The sequence below is a fragment of the Dromaius novaehollandiae genome, chromosome 2, assembly GCF_036370855.1.
Source record: "Dromaius novaehollandiae isolate bDroNov1 chromosome 2, bDroNov1.hap1, whole genome shotgun sequence".
Taxonomy (NCBI): domain Eukaryota; kingdom Metazoa; phylum Chordata; class Aves; order Casuariiformes; family Dromaiidae; genus Dromaius; species Dromaius novaehollandiae.
The window spans coordinates 16,636,105-16,651,290 of record NC_088099.1 but is presented as its reverse complement, the minus strand read 5'-3'; the positions used below and the strand labels follow the sequence as shown (position 1 = coordinate 16,651,290).

At 39.1% G+C, this 15,186-nt stretch overlaps 1 protein-coding gene across 1 annotated transcript in view; it reads right to left on the bottom strand.

Annotated features, from left to right (window-relative positions):
- The window catches only part of EPC1 (enhancer of polycomb homolog 1), a 69,188-nt gene extending 55,416 nt beyond the window's left edge, over nt 1–13,772 (bottom strand). The window contains exons 1-2 of the mRNA XM_026101535.2: nt 13,543–13,772; nt 12,773–12,879 (exon numbers count right to left, since the gene is read on the bottom strand). The gene's annotated coding sequence lies outside the window, so the exon portion shown is untranslated. The remainder of the gene's footprint in view (nt 1–12,772; nt 12,880–13,542) is intronic.
- Between the last annotated feature and the right edge of the window lie 1,414 nt (nt 13,773–15,186).

Sequence of the window (15,186 nt, the reverse complement as noted above, 5' to 3'; positions counted from 1 at the left end):
AGTACTAAATTTTTTTCAGCTGGACCAAGTTTGCACACTATTTCTGCTATTGTAGAACTCACACATCATTTAATCATGCAGTAATTTTGGTAAGCTGTTTCTTGCCTGTTTAGCTCCATAAATGCCAACTACTATGAACTGATAACAGAAAAGTATCACGAGTCATTATTTTCATTTTCAATAATCAGATATTAAGAAATGACTCACTACAAAGTTATCATATTGTAGTTTCCAGAATGACTTAATCTTCAGGGTATTCTGAAAGATATAGTTCATTCTCATGTTCTGTATTAAGCAATTATGGATTCTATAAGTATACTCCTGTTATTTTTACATTTGCTAATGATGCTTCTTTTAAAATTTGCATCTCAGCTATTTTTTGTTATTATAGATAACTATTCTTTTAAATAATATCAGTAAGCTGCAGTTTGGATTAAAATGAGATAAATATTGGCAAATATGACACTAGTGGTTTGTCATTTTATGAAATTCCACATTATGGTGGAAAGTAGATGCATACAGCATAAAGCTTTCATCCATAAATGAATCGATTCCTGGTGAATTTCACCTCATTTGCTAGTATCAACTGCCTGTTTTAAAACAGATAATGGTACTATTAAATATATTTAAGAGTTCAGACACCATGCTACCACTCTGGTATAGAATGCCTCAAAAACAGCATAAGTTATCACAGAAAGATAACAATGTCTCACAATTTTGGCATCTCAAATAATGGTATGATATATTAACTTTATTATTTCAGTACATTCATGGTTGAGATGCAATAGGTAGAAAGCCTGTTTGAAGTCCTTATTGTATCATAAATTGAAATAGTGACTGGGTAAATCTATCTTCCTCAATCCTTTTCTCAATGAGGGAAAAATAGTTTGTATCTTATATATGAATTTTTTTCTGTAATGAACATGTACTGTGTAACCAAATCCTTTAATTATCTTTTACTGATGTAAGCATTTCTGATTTACATAAGGAATACAAAAAAACAGCAAAGAAGAGATAATGCTGCAAGCACTTTTTTTTTAGATCTATTTCCTATCCCATTCAATGAGTAGTAAGAATATCATCCTTTAGATTCAAATGCTTTTTTTTTTTAAATAGGGTGATATAACAGCCTGATAAAAGGAGAAACTCTTAAGTGTTAAACATGAGCACGAGGTTTCCAGCATCAAATCAATGATTGCTATTCTCATGAACTATATCTTACCAGAAATGACTAGTAAAGCACTGTTATGAAACTAACTGTCTCCTTAACATTCAGAAGGAAAACAAAAAAAATTGACTTTCCTGGAAAAAAATCTTAAGTTTTAACACTTAGTTGCAAGTGACCATAATTAAAACTAGATAGGGAATTACCATGTTATCAATGGGTTTCACATTTTAAAGCTACATGCAGGAAGTCACAAGGCAACAATAGTATTTTGCATTAGGTAACGCTAACAAACACGAGATAGGCTGAAATGAACATTCATCATTTCTGAGGCGCCGAGCATGAGGCTGCGGTTTCGTAATGTGTTGTCTTTGTAAGCAATATCAGCTTAAGATAATGCTGTCCCTATCCCTGCTCTGCCATTCAGTCTTTCTACTCCGTAGTCACGCTGCCCCCTCATTTGTCCCAGTACAACTGCTTACAAAGCTACAGTGAGTACCAAGTTGGAAATCTGGTCAGATACTTTAACAACTCAGCAAAAAAGAGTATATAAATTGAAAAGAAATCTACCAAAAAGACCTATGCTAGAGAGTATATTCCTCAGCTACAGCTTACTACCATTGCCCTCTTCCTTCACATAATGCTGTTTTAAATTGAATAGAATTGAGTAGTCTAATAAAACATTTGCAAAAAAGTTTCAAAAATGATAAAACTGTACATACAATTTAATATGGCCTCAGAGCAGTAAAACACTGTCACATGTTAACTATTTGAAAACTTCTGCATAAGAGAATAGTGTCTGAACTAGTCAGCAAATGAAGGATTTATTATTTTGCTTTCATACTGATTACATATCACCGAGTATGGGTGGGGTTTTAATGTTTCAAAAACATAAAAACACCCCAGGCAACATTTTTCAATGAGCAAAAAGAAGGCGTTAGATGCCGCTTTAACAGCATAATCCTACTTGCAGGATGTGTTGTCAGTCAAACACATAGAAAAGTAAAGTCCAGCATCCTAAGGGAAGATGTCTAAAAGTAATCCTGCAATAATCAATTTACTGCAAAAAATATCAAAAAACCTAAGCTGAAAAACATTATTTCACTGGGCTACATTATAATGGCAGAAGATGAGGTAAAGACACCAGAAACCTATTCTTTTGTTAAGAGGAAACAGAAAGCTAACTGAGGAGTACCAAAAAGCTATTAACAGCATCCCTGCTTTTATAGCTGTAACTGGGAGGATCTTGAAGATTGTGCAGGTAGTCTACCGCCCCAGGAGGAGCAGAGGAAGTCTGCAAGAAGCACTGGTGATTTGCTTCTTTTAGCAGTAGGACTGTTATCCTAAGACTCAGTACTTGTCCCACCACTGGCACAGACTGAGCCAGTTTTACCATTCTCAGTTTACCCAAAAGGTATCTGAAAGCACAAAGGGTTTCTGGGACTTTTTTCTTTTTTTCTTTTTTTTTTTTTTTTTGCTTACTATCAGAACAGCATTAGCTTCCTTTATATGGCTTGTTCAGCAGACCTAAATTTTTATGCGTGTATGGAAAACATGTAATAGTGGAAGCAGTTATTCTTTTAGAGATAGCAGTGGAAAAAAAAAAGACAAAACTTAATCAAGTTGAGACTCTTCTGTATGAAGAGATATATTCCCCCCCCCTTTTTTTTTAAAAAAAAAAAGTTTTGCTAGATTCAGAAGTTATCTTAAGAGTTGGAAGGGCTAAAAGAAATACGCAGTTTATGAGTTTCTGCTTTATTCTTCAATTACATATTGTGTGTTCCCTCCAAATTATTATGCTAGACATCTTAACTTCTTGCTTCAGTCATCTTCTATAGCAACTCACTTCATAAACGAATCTCTAGGATTAAGTAGTTTCCTATATACTAAAGGAGGAAAGAAAGAAAACAATTCATTTAATTTTGCAAAAGGGTTACATTTTTAAGGACAAAAACAATTCCTGAATGTCTGACTTTTTAATGCTCTGTTCCATAATTTGAAAAATGTCTATTCATTACATTCATTTTCTTTTCTAGTGACCATCTAGGTGATTTGCTAAGAATACCAATACTATGATTTATTAATTCTATAATGAACAGGACTGCCTACATGAAATATGTAATTCCCAATAAGAATTATTTGATGTTTTACTTACTCCCCCTCACTCTAACACTTTGTTTCTTTCTTCGCTGAAGGTGTAGGCTAACCTAAAATTTGTTAATACTCTCCTATAATTATTCACAATTTTTATCAGTAAGCTAAATGATTATTTTCCCTTTTTTGGAGTACTAATGAGGCCAGTGCTGAATATAAAACTTAATTAGTGACTGGACCAGCAGATCAAAACCTCAGCTGTTGAAGCTGGTTCATTGCCTCACAGTATTTGCTTAGCACTCAGCACAAACACTTAATTTCAGTAACAATTTATAGCATAAATAGAAACATGTTTATGAATAGCATGCAGTCCAGTGTTTTCTACTGTTAACACCTATAGCCTTTAAAGTCTTGACTGTGACTACACAGTATCTTTCTTGCCAGACTGCTTTGTTTAATACCCTGTATTACTGCCTCACATACAGCTCCCTTACTGTTTTAACAGTTACTGTAGTGAATAAGGACTGAGAGGTCTTACCCAAAGTAAGCTTATTTTAAATCTCTTTAACACCAGTCCCTTTGCTTAGATGATAACTGCTTCTAGGTATCCATCTCTGTCCAACTCTAATTATATTTTTAAATAATTATTCTGGAATTACTTGCAGACTTAAAAGAACTACTGGTATGGGTTTTTATGGTTGGTTTCATGGTTAGTTTCTGACAGCTCTCCAGCTTGGTTTTTGGCACATTCCTGGTATTCTTAAATCTTGTAGCACAAAAATGAGTTTATTTTTCACTTTAATTCCTCATATTCCACTAGCAGTTCATTTTAAGCAGTGACAAAGTTCCAAAGTACAGCCATTTAAAAAAATTTATGCAGTCATTAAAAAAAAAAGAAAACCACCATTTTTAGGAAGTTTTGAGAAGCTTCTAATTAAAGGCTCTATCACAGCAGTCAGTGAACTTCCTCAATCGTTTGGGCATTTACAATACATGATTATCATCCATGAATTAGGTTTCTACAGGTGTGAAGAAACAGGAAAAAAATCGGTACTTTTCTCCAACTAAGTACACATTTGTTCAGGTACTAACACTGTCATAGAGGCAAAAAGATTGTGTGCTTTAGTAGGACTTTATTAAAAAAAAATTTTTATTCTGAAGTACAAAACATAATAATACTAATAATATTAAAATCACTGTTCATTCTTCTGTCATGCCAATTACCCTGAAACATGACAATAAATAAAATCTGAAGTTGGCAGACAGGCTACCCACCCTTTATTTAGGCATGGGCTTTTGCAAACATTGGTTTATAACACATGAATAATTCCTGAGTCAAATGAACTTAATCTCATAATTATGTATTGCCAGTAAAAGGGCAAAAATCCTATCTTTTCCTGAAAATGCAGAGGATCGGACTTGCAAAAAATGCAGCTGTGTTGGCAAGAGAACCTAATCTATTAATCAAACAGCTACGAGAAATTAAGAGTATAGATTAGACTGACATTCTACACCAGGTAAGGCAAAAGGCTAAAAAGGTAGAACAGGTGCAGATAGGTAGAAATTATGATTATAGACAGGTCTAATGGTAGATGTGGTGATGCACACTGTCTTGAACCCTTTATTTAACCATTAAGAAACACATGCTACATTAAAGCTTAGGCTGTCATAGGGTTCAGAGAATGACCTGGGATAGGTGAGTATACTGGGGCCAGGCCATGTTTCTCTGCATAACTTCAGAAAATCTGCTGTTTTAATTTTAATGGTTCAGTATGTGCCAAGATACAGCAAATATTCATTAATCCAGATAAAGCATGATTTTAAACTTGTTTTTTAATATAAATCATTTACTTCACTACCTTACACTCCTGTTGATAAGACATCCTGTCTTGCAAGTCAGTATTAAAATCATTTTTGAGTATTTCAGAACAAAGAGGAAAAAACAGAACACCCCAAATAACTCAAGTTTTAGATTTAAAAAGTCTGAAGTCACAAAATAACACATTGAAATATTTGTAAAGTGAGGGATGTTTCACATACCAACATAGAATCGTACAGCACATAGAAGTCATTTTAAACTGTTATGTACCTTGACTAGCCTTTGTCTCCTCAGTCTCAGAATGGAAGATTTGTATAATAGCTCTTCTGAATTTTATTAGTTTTTGAAAATGCAAAAATTCTTTCGGCCTTACACTACACACTGCAGTTTGATTTGTACTTCTAAATTAAGCATAAGATAGAACATTATAGAGATATCATTTGTCTTCTGGGATACAAACTAACCATGATCACATTTATATGCAAACACTTATTCACACACTTCAAAAGACTCAATACCACTGTATTAGTGAGAAAAAGCTGTAGAACTAAGTTTGAATATATATCCAGCAGAGGAGGCTAGATCCGAATGCAGAACCTGTAAGACTGTTTTGATTTTCTTTCAATATTAGCATTAACAGAGGCATAAAAAAAAGAAAAACTTTGATAGCATTTAGAATCAGAATAAGTCATTTTTGACATTTAAAGAATGCAAAAGACTTGAGTGAATGGGACAGATGTTGAGAGAAGTGTTCTGGTTTAGATGGGAAAAATGAAGTTGCCCCGAGAAGAAAGATAGGTGAGCTCATGAAACCAAGCTGATGCGCCAATATCCTGGCTAAGTGGCTGCCCCCTGCCCCAAAATGAGAAGTACTGTCCTGAATTTACAGGCTGGGTAATACAAGGTCTTCAGACACAGACTAGGAAACCACATACATATCATGTCAAATCCATAAGTCTGGTGTAAGGCCATCCTGAGAAACACAACCAAAAGGAGAGTAGTTTTCTTAAATCAGGTAGAGTACAAGTAGTTGTGGCTTATTTTTTTTCAGATACAGATACTCCATTGTCATATTCTTACTGAATAATGTTTTCATTTTACTGTTGTTTGGCCATCTCTCTGTTGATCTTTCCAAGAGGAGAAGACAGGTCACAGTCATTGATGCAGAGGCCTATTCACAAGTCAGGTACTGATCACAGGTACTGAGCTTGCAGAAATTCACCTGATTTGTAAGCAACTCAAGAAGGGTGTTAAAAGAACATAGCCTAATTAAAAAAAAGGGGGGGGGGTTCTTTTCAGGGGAGAACATAGAAGATAGGAAGGGAAACAGTCTCCCACTTTAAAGCAGCTGATCTGAAAGCCTCCTTGACTACAACATGCAAGTCCCACAAACCGCTGCAATAGCAGATTGTTAGGTGGGAAACTGCTTCAGAGCTGACAAAAGAAATTCAAACATTTTCTCAGGGAATTCTCGTTCCTTGAGTGATTTCTAAATGGAAACGGGCCAAGCAGAACGTGCATACATAACAGTCTGAGATACAAAGTTGTTTCCTGTTTGTTGTTCATCATGGCCTCTCTTTAAAAGATGCTGGTGGCTTATTCACAATTCAAAGAAAGTGCCACAATCACATTGCCCAATGGCATCAAAATATACTACCTTGGGCAGACACCTTTAAGGTCATCAGAGATAACATAACTGCTCTGCATTAGAGCATTTTGAAATAAAACTTTAGTTTTTCTCAAGGAAAAACTGTCCAAAGTGATTCCTCAGGATACTGTGTCTCCGCCAAGCATTACAAGTGGTGAAGTAAAAAGACCCTTTGAGGAAATTAAGTTTTCATCCATCATGGCAACACCAAGACTCCTAGTAGACATACAGGGGTCCTAATGGATATCTGTAACTCTGAGAGGCCCAGATCTGAATCACCTGCTTTTTAGCCTGTTTGGATGAATATCAAAAAGTCTCTTATTTGCATTAATGCATATAGCTGCATGAGATATGACAGGGCCAGGGAGCTCTTGCTTACATTTACTAAGTTTCTTAAAACTCTGAATGGGGAAAAAGGATTAAGAACTAACCTTTCATTACTTAGATTGTGCACAAGTCACAGTGTAAAAAAACTCTAAGGAGTGGGATCTCATCAAGTGAGGACATTCACATCTGAGCTAGTCATACTAGGTATGTGGAGATCCCCATCAGGATAATCAATAAAGTTTAAAATACAGTTCATCTCAAAGTAGATATCCCAAATTGGATTTTTTAAATACGCAATTTGTTTGACTCTCTCCAATGGGCAGGGTGACAGATTTAACAATATCTAAAGTTAGGAGGAGTGAGTTGCACATTGAGTGCTTAAGATACGGTGATTTCAATTTACTCGGAAGCATAACTTACTGTTAATCTGTTGAAGCACCAGTTAATTGGCCCCTTCATTTTACAGCCTTGTTATCTATGTATCTAACCATACACTTGTAGGCGTAGGTCCAAGAGAAGAAGCAAGATGAAACCTGACAAAATGGGACTCCTCTGGGAGGAACAAGTTCTGGGTTCTGGTTAGTGTTCTTGGGACTTCCTACATTGTGCATTTAAATGTTATTGAACAAAATCTATAAAGCAGCCGCAGGAGCAGGAATGAGTTCCACCCCATCCTTTCTTTCCCTCTTCCCATGGGAATTCCAGTGCTTAACACACTGTGAAATCCAACTCCTTCCCATCCCCTTCCTCTGCAGAGCAGCCCAGAGCTTTGGAGAGGCCACATCCCCTCATTTGAGACCGTTGTTCCCAGTTTGAATTCCCTCAAGACTACGGAAAAGCCCAACACTTGGAGCTCTTCGTATCTGTGCTGGTGCTCAAACCAACAGGCAATGACTTCTGTAACTATTGCTTTCTACTGTCTGGCAGTATACAGCTCTCAGCAACTTTCATTTATCATCTAGGACCTCTGTAACAGTATCTCAACTCCCTGCATGGCTAGTGAAGATTAGCACTCATGTTCATTGACTGTTCCCATCTCTCTCCACTGTTTTTATAGGGAATATTTAAATTAGGTAGCAAGAATCATTTTCACAAGTTTACTTACTTTTTAAGCACTGCAATGCCTACTTTAATGATCAAATTCTGACCACCAATTTTAGGCTTTAGCTAGTATCTTATTAGGGAGACTAGACTTACGAACAAAACAGCCTATTAAGGAAATATGCAGTACCAATATCGTCCTCCTCCTAGGGAGGAGGCGACAACCCAGTGGTAACACAATATGTTGGAAACATGACTTAATGGAGACTCCTGGTATGTGGTCATACATGTCAAAAGCATGTGAGTTCTCAATTGATCACATCAGCAAACCAGAGAAATTCTGTTTCAAAGCACTGATTTTGTTTTTCCATATATTTACTAAAGCACTTAAAATCTAGGATTGTCTCAGATTTGAATCTCTTCACTACAACATAATTTAGCTTTCTGAGATATTTGATAAAAGAGGAAAACCTGAAGAATGCTAAAAGATGGTAGGATGCTTTAGCCATAGCATTATCCTCTGGCATATGAAAGTTTAAGATTATTTCTGAAGACTCAAGATCCATGCAAATGCCAGTTTGGAAGAGATGTGGAAGAACCTAACTCCCTAGCATATATGAAAATCCAAAGGAAGAGAGAAATACACATCCTTTATTCACAGCTGGAAAACATTGCCCTTGAAGGAAGTTTTTACTTCCAATGATTCATCATTATAAATTGATGCTGATGTGTATGATGTGGAGAACAACAGATAACAAAGTCATGAAATAAGAAAGGTGAAAAAACAGATTTTATGTCAAATGGTGTTATAGAATAAAGTGACTTTCTTCCCCTCCTGAAACCTTGAGTTGAGTGTTGCATCGAGGAATCAATGGATAGTTTGGAGCCCTCAGAAAGGAAGAGATAGGAATCCTAGCTGCCAGCGCACAGTAACACACATGAGGGGCGGGGGGAGAACACAGTAATAGGAGTGACTAGAACAGGGGGTATAGTTTTTATTTGAACTGAATCCCAAACTATGTTCTTTTATGCCACTAGCATATATCTGAGGAAAAATCCCCATATTTTTATTGGATAATGTTGAAAACTGGTTAAATTTCAAAATTTGACTGGAATCTGTACATCTACATCTCTATGACAGCTTTAGAAAGAGAGCCATCTGCACCCTGTGGCTCCTAATTGAGAATATAGTACTTGGTAGTATTGGTAGTAAAAGACCAATATGATAGCTATGTTATGGAGGCACACAGTTCTTTTTGGTCCAATAAATCATTCAGGATGTGTTAATGTCTTGGCAAACACTATTTGGTTTACAGTAGGGTGCTACACTTTAAACAGTTTTAGGCCAGGAAAGCCAAATAGCTTGAAAGGGTTTATAGAGCCTATATAGAACTTCTACATAAGATGGAAAGTGTATTAGTAGAAAAACGGATTAGCTTTGCTATCTTAGAAATGATGTATAGGGAAGGAAAGGAAGAAACCCACAGTAAAAAAAAAAAGAGGAGGAAAAAAAAGAAAGAAAATCTCTTATGATTTAGATCCTGGTATTGCATACATGGGCATACAGACGTTTCAGAAGGAGGGGATGGAGAAACACAGCCATAAGACAAAGCCATACCTCCGTAATCCCACCCACCCCACTGCAGAAGATAAATTTTAGCTCTGAGAGAGCTCAGAATCAACTCTTATTCCTTGCTGGCACCACATCTGCTGGTAACTGCTTCTTCTTGTTCAATAAGGGTTCAAGAAAGAAATTGGAGAGAAGTGAGGAAACAGCTGAATTGTACAATATCAGCACTCCACTCCTCTCACCTCAGATTTTTCGGTAAGAGTGAGAATAGTCACGTTCATGAGATGCAATATTAAAGCTAAAAAACTTAACAAATATTAAAGAATAGCCCCTACAGAATGGGAGAAAGAAGAGCTAATGGGGAGCAGATTTCTACTTATAATCCATGTGCTTGCTGCCTTTCCTGAGCTAGAAGCTACGTGTGAAAGCAGGATCACTAGGAATCAGTTCATTCACGGCCAGCAGGCTGCAGTCGCAGGAATTCACCACTTTCATAGCCCAGGAAGACAAGAGCAGAAGCATGAAACTGCCTGCAGTTTCTCATTTGCTCAATGTTGTCGTCCACAGACCAGCAGGCTGACCATTCATCAGTCTACACAATGCAAAGAAGCCAATGAAAGCTGCATCACAATTACTAACATGTAAATATCCCACTGATTCTCTAAGATTTAGAATTATTTTAATAGATTCAACAAAAATTCTCTCCACTTCCACTGGCATAACCCAAATTGCCAACCTTGTACAGTTTCCCTCACTGAGATCTGATCTCCACATCACAAAATCCTCCCTTTCTCAGAAGGCCCAAGTCTTGAGAGTTTCTTCAGACCTAAGCCTTGCACCAGGGCACTGAAGATGTAATGGTCATATTGCACCTTCCTGGGCCAACGAGACTATGCAGCAGATGGGACTTCATAAAAGCAGTTCTTGTCTCAGAGAGGAGAGATGCTGGAAGAGCTGACTGCTCTCTTGGATACCAATGCCTCTTACTGGATGGAGGTTACAGAACGTATTTATCCAAGACAGAAGTAGATTTAACCTTCCTTTTTCTTTTTTACATGGCCATTACACAGAACTACTGTATCAGTTTCCATAAAACTAAACAACTGCAACTGAACAATCAGCAAGCTTTCTTTAAAACAAAATCTAAATGCATTTTTGATGGTCAAAATACTCATGAAAAGTTTAGAGACAATTTTCAAATAGTACAATCCTTGTTAAATGTGTTCTTTAAAAGTAATAAAAAGTATTAAAACATAAAATAGGTGCCAAAGTTTGTGAAATTGCCAGCTTCACCTCACTCCAAAATAACAAGCACACTAATTCACCAAAAATATGTTAAATCTAACGTTAAAATTTATTCCTAAACCTGTTGAGTTTTCTAATATATGCTCTGATCCTGATCTGCTTGACTATGTCTTCCCACCCATCATCTTAGAACGTTAATCAGTTCGGTTTTCTTAAATACCTAATATGGATGTCAGCAGAAAGCCTTCCAAAACATTTGCACTTCCAACTGAGGTAATCAGTAACGAGCCGAGATGCGACAAGGAAAACAACACATATGAAAAAAAAATGTATATACATACATACATATATATACACACACACACACACACACACTCCAATTAGAAACAGGAAAGAAGAAACCCACCCACCTCAAACAAATCCTATTTACAGTCTGAAGGAACATGCTGGCTTCCACATTCTTTCCAACCCCATCTTTACACACGAGCTAAACTCCCCGAGACCTCAGCAGGAAAGCTGCATACGCAAGCGCACCAAAATCGGGGACCTGAACATTTCACCAGCCACAATGGATATAACATTTAACTTCCCCACGAGCAAACAATGGACTAATTGCACAACAAACGTATCCCAAAGCCTTCCATATTGTGTGTAAAAATCATTTAGGAACATTTCATTTGCAGCCACTGCAAAATCATTTCGGGGGTGGGGCTGGAAAATCTCATTACCGAAGAAAACTGATCTCTAGGTACAGGATTGGGAAAAAAAAAAAAAGAAAGAAAAAAAAAAGAAATCTGCTTCATTACACAAAACAGCAAAAGGGTGAGGTCATGCCTATTCCGGGCCATAGTTCACGCAATATTACGATTTTTTTCAAAGATACAGTTTAACCATCTGCTCTAACCGATCTGCGGCGACTTTGCATAAAGAGGGAAGGCAAAGCTACAATAGCCGAGATCGCGCCCCACCTTCCCCGCGCCCCCCCGCCGCCCCCTCCCCCGCCGGGGCCGCGGCCAGCAGGCGCCTCCGAGCGCCACAGCGCCACCAACACAGATCAATGCAAAACAAAAAAGATCTCCCACCGTGTGAAAAAAAAAATGCGCCTAGAAAAATGCCCAAAATTACAAAATGTCTCCCAAATGTACCTTCTTGGAGGAAAAAAGAACAAACAAACAAAACACCTCCCTTCCACCCCCCCCAACAAGACACCTAACTGAAGCGTGGTGAAATAAGGACCTTTATATAACTAATGCTTTAAGCTAATTGCCATAAGAGCACTAATTTGCAAATAAAAAGGTCACTGTTTAGTAATAGACATAACTTAATATAAACCCTGTTATGCCAATCTCCACCTTCATCACAGCAAGGGCAGTTTTTCCTCCTTACTTTAGACTAAAGTAAACCATCAAGAGCCATCACAAATAGCATTGTAAACTCTTTCAGCCACGAGCTGACTATATAGCAACGTAATACGCTTCTTTGTATCTTAGAGCTGCATTATATTTATAAAGACAGCAAAATATTCGGTCATGAGCACGTTTGTTACTCGGTAAAGGAAAACCCGAAAGAAAAAGCCAGATGCGAAAAGCAAGTCCTTCTCGAAAATATCCGAGTTCTTACACTCTTAAATTGAACTTAAATTGTTGTTAACCTTCGCGTGTATTAAATTTTAAAGAGGAAACAAAACTGACTTCGGCAATCGTCGAAATTAAGGAGACATCGCTGGGTGGAATACACACGAGAGCAAAGCTAGGGAAAATACAAGGCTGTTTTGTTCGCCAACACAACGAAAACCTTCTCCAGCACGAACACACGGCAAAAAAACGCAGCCACGGATATTTCTGGTCAAAATCGCAAACTTACCTTTGGAGAAGAAGGCAGTCCTTGCAAAACGGCGGTGACAATATGGGCTGCATACCCGCTCTCCGGCAGCCAGCCACCTCCATGCTGCAAAGGGCTCGCCGAACATCCTTAAAATATTTCGCAAATACAAAAAGTGAGACTTTTTTTCTTCCCTCCCGCTCCCCTCCCCCTCGCCCCCCAGGATGGCCGGGTGGAGGCGGCGGCTTCCCCCGGGGCTGCGGGCGCTGCCCGCGGCGGCCGGGCCGGGGGGGCCGGGCCGGGGGAGGGCCGAGCGCCGCCGGGGTCACAACTTTGCCGGGGCCGGCAGCGATGGGCTCCGCGGGCGGCGGCCCCGCCGCTCCCCCCACCGCCGCCGCCTGGAAAAATGCAGTGTGCCATTTTACACCCGCCTTTCAAACGCACAGGACCAAAGTCTAGCGCTGGTTTTCGGTGACACTGCAAAACTACGGCTCGGTTCACCCCCCCGCCTTCAACGAGAGCAGCCGCCTCCTGAGAATGAATAAATAAAGACAGCTGGAGAAAATAATTCGGAGACTTCGCCGCTCGCCCTGCCCCCTCCCCCGCTCCAAGCCCTGAAGCAAGTTTCCCCCGACGAGCGCATCCCGGCCCCCCCGCGGCCCCGGGCGCCCCCCGCCAGCACACACCAGCCCTCTGCAGCCTCGCGGCAGCCAGAAGCGCCAGTCATGCCCAGACGGAATCCGGGGTTCCCTGAGACGGGGAGCCTTGAATCCCAGCCGATACTCCATTTACTTACAAAGATAAATACCTACCTTACGAAAGAACTAAATTAATACTAAATTCAACAGATACATCCGTTACGGCAGGAATAGTTTTTCTATAAATACTGGTTTAAAAACCCCTCCTCATACTGACTGACAGAATTCTACCATGCTGCCCACAAACAAAATGGCTGTGGCACCGAGTTTTTCGGTTCCTCCCACCGTGCCTCCCCCTGGCCTCCAGGAAGTGGTAGAAATCCAAAATAAAATCAGCACGAAAAGTACAATGCCGCGGTCCGACTCCGCGCCGGCCGGCCGGGCAGCCCCGGGGGCTTTTATTGTTTTTAAAAGGGCATCCATCGCTGCAAATTTACATCCCTGTGTAATCTGAACTTCCTGCTTTACATATTTATAAGGTCTTTCACCTATCTTGGCAGGCTTTCAAATTAAGTGGGTTGGGAAATTTGATGCTGTGCCTCTGGGTTGTGAGCTGAGTCAGGTAGTCGCTGCTGTAGCTGCGCTGTGGAAATACGGGCAAATCCTCACACTTACAGTGCTCGGTGCAAGATAAAATTACCCCCGTAACGTGTTACAGCGTTGCAAATGAACCTGTAGGCACGGACAGGGCATTCAAACGAGGACCCTCGGCAGAAACTGCCCTTTAGGCCTCCTGCACGTAAACAGTCATTTTGTAATATTTATATTTTTGCGTTTGTCGTCCCAAGTAAACTGGCTGAATTACTGTTTCTGTGGAAACAATCTTGGATTGTCTCGTATTTTTTATGACCTTGTGCAGTTTGGCAGCCGTTAACTTTTCTGACATTCATTCTTTAAAAAATAAACAGGAAAATATGGCATATTTAAATCAGAGTTGATCATAAAAATGTCAATATGTGCTCCTCTGTCTGAGCCACCTAAATCCTGCGAGGCAGCAGCACAGCTCCTCCAGCATACAGCTTCCCGGGCTCCACAGGGCCTGATTCATTTCTCAAGGGAGTCTTTTTACTGCCTTTTGTAGGAGTTACAATGGAGACAGGCTGTCAGACCTGCTGAGCCTGATCCATTGCTATATAAAAAGATATGAATTAATATTCCCATCCACTGCTGTTCTAAACCTTTTTCAGAGGCACTGAAAAAGCAGGGAAATGGATGGTTTTTTTCCTGAACCACCTCCTCCTTCCGGGTCTTAAATTCCAAACATTTATCTGCAATGAACTTCAAGCAAATTTTGTCACTGTTATTGCTTGTTTGCATCATCGTTGTATCTAGCAGTCTTAATACTGGACTATGGTTACAATGGTATACCATATAGAAATATAGGGCAAAAAGATAATTCCTGCCCTGAAGAGCTCAAAAGTATAAGACAAAAGACAACAGATGGCTACAGGCAGATGAGGGAGACAATGAGACTGTATTGATCAGCAGGAAAGGCACCGTTTCCAGCACGCCATCAGCCTAACACTTGCTTCTGCGTGCACATCACGGCAAAGACAGCTGAAGGTGGGATTTGATGAAGAAAATTAATTGTTTTTGTGGTTGTTTAAAGAAAACTTAGACAAGAGGGACAGCGCAGAAGACAGCACAAAGATGTTTGTTGGAAAAAGCAGCAGATGAACGACAGACGTCTAAAAAAATTGGCGTTATCCTTTTTTTTAAATGACAGAAAATTGATAAGGGGGAATTAGACTATGAAAG